We start from the raw sequence: 2500 nt of genomic DNA on the forward strand, positions 1-2500 counted from the left end.
CAGATATTTTTTTACTATTTTAATTCTTAAGCTATGTTTTCTCTGTTCTACATCAATTAATCCCATCCCTCCTTTCCCTACTTCTCCTATTAACGTACTATATGCAATTCTTGACGGTTTACTATTCCATAAAAAATCTAAAAAACATTTTTTCAACCTTTTCTCCACCCACATTGGCATAGAAGTCACATATAAAACATACCACAACTTTGACAGCATTAACACATTTAAAATTAAAACCTTTCCTTTTAAACTTAAAGTCCTCAATTTCCAAAAATTTAACCTTCTTTCAATTCCTCCTACTATTTCTTCCCACATTTTTTCTTTAACATTCCTTTCTTCTTTTCCCATTAGAACACCTAAAATCCTTATTTCTTTTGTTTCTTTAAAATGAAAATAATCTGTTAAAACATTTACTCCTCCAAATCTCACATATGTTGTTTTTTCTTCATTTATCTTACCTCCTGATCCCCTACAAAACATCTGTACTACTTCCATTACTTTATTAACACTCTCTATATCTTTAACTATTATTGTTGTATCATCTGCATATTGAAATATTTTTTCATTTCCCCCACTTCCTTCAATGTTTATCCCTCTTATGTCTTCATCTATTTTAATAGCTAATCCCAATGGTTCTGCAACTAAAGAATATAAAAGCGCTGATAATGGACATCCTTGTCTTATTGATCTAGTAATTTTAAAACATTCAGTTAAAAAACCATTACACTGTATTCTTGTTATTGCTCCCCTATATATAATTGTAATCCACTTGATAAAATTTTCCCCAAACCCGTACTTTCTTAAAATTCCAAATAAATATTCATGCTCCACTCTATCAAAAGCCTTTTCAAAATCCAAACTAATAACATATCCTTTTTTGTTTTTTTCTTTCATATATCTTATCCTATCTATTATACTTAAAGTTGTGTCCGCTATATCTCTTCCTTTAACTCCATACACTTGATTTGTTTTAATTATGGTTGGCATTACCTCTTTCAATCTGTTAGCTAAAACTTTAGTTAAAATTTTCAGATCTGTATTCAGCATTGTAATTGGTCTATAATTTTTTAAGTCTACTTTATCTCCTTTTCTTTTATATATCAACTTTAATAATCCCATCCCCATTCTCTGATTCATTTCCTCTTTCTTAAAAATGTCTTCATACACTTCTTTTAAAATACTGGTTAAAAAATCTTTAAAAACGATATAAAATTCACTCCCCAAACCATCTATACCTGGACTTTTATTTTTGTTTAATTCACTTATTGCTCTTTTTATCTCTTCTTCTCTTATCTCTTCATCACACTCTTTTTTGTCTATTTCTCCTACTGTTGTTTCTATTTTATTCAGTAACTCAAATTTCTCTTCTTCCCTCAACCCCTCAGTACTAAACAGGTTTTCATAATATGCTTTTACTTCTTTTAATATTTCCTCATTTGTTTCCACCACTACACCATTTTCCCCTCTTATTTCTTTAATCATTCTAGCTTTCCCTCTTATTTTTTCTAGATCAAAGAAAAACTTTGTACATTTTTCTCCCTCCACAGTATATTTAGCTTTACTTCTTAGTCTTGCACCTTCATATTTTTTCTCTTCCATTTCTTTCAATATTCCCTCCAATTCTTTTATTTTTTGTATATCTTTCCCATTCTCATTTAATTCCTTTTCCAATTTTTCTCTTATTTCTCTCTCCTTCTTCCTCTTACATATCTGTATTAATTTGCAATATTTTATTGTGAATTTTTTAACTAAATATTTAACATTTTCCCACCATATCCTTTTATCTTCACTGTACATTTCATTCTCCTTTTCTTTTTCAATAATTTCTTTAATACTTAAAACATACGCCTCATTCTTCAAAACCTCTACATTTAAAACCCATACACCCGGCCCTCTTTTCACTGAACTCCAGTCTACTTGCATAAAAATTGGTTTATGGTCACTTAAGCTTGATTCTTCATATTTAATATTACCGATAAATCCTTCAATGTTCCTTGTACACAAAATAAAATCAATCCTCGTCTTACACATAAAATTCCCTACTAATTGCCTCCTTGAATATTCTTTCTTTTTTTCATTTCTTTCTCTCCATACATCAATCATATTATTTTCTTCCATTAATAATTTCAATTCTTTTCTTCCTTTATCATTTTTAAAAACCATTCCCTCACCAATTTCTAATTTACTGAAAACGGTATTAAAATCACCCATCATAATAACTTCTTTATGTTTTTTTAAAAAATCTCTTAATACATTAAAATATTCCTTCTTTTCATTCTCTACAGTTGGTGCATGAATATTAACTACAATAACTTTTTTCTCCTCGTACTCCATTTCAACCGCAATACATTTCCCATCTATGTCATTATATATTGTTTTACATGATACCCCACAGTTTTCTTTTATTAAAATTGCAACTCCTCTACCCAGCCTCCCATCACCATTGTTATAAAAAATCTCTCCACTCCACCTTTTCCTTATTTCAGTCATGTACTCT

This window comes from Carassius auratus, unplaced genomic scaffold (assembly GCF_003368295.1).
Source record: "Carassius auratus strain Wakin unplaced genomic scaffold, ASM336829v1 scaf_tig00041018, whole genome shotgun sequence".
Classification (NCBI taxonomy): domain Eukaryota; kingdom Metazoa; phylum Chordata; class Actinopteri; order Cypriniformes; family Cyprinidae; genus Carassius; species Carassius auratus.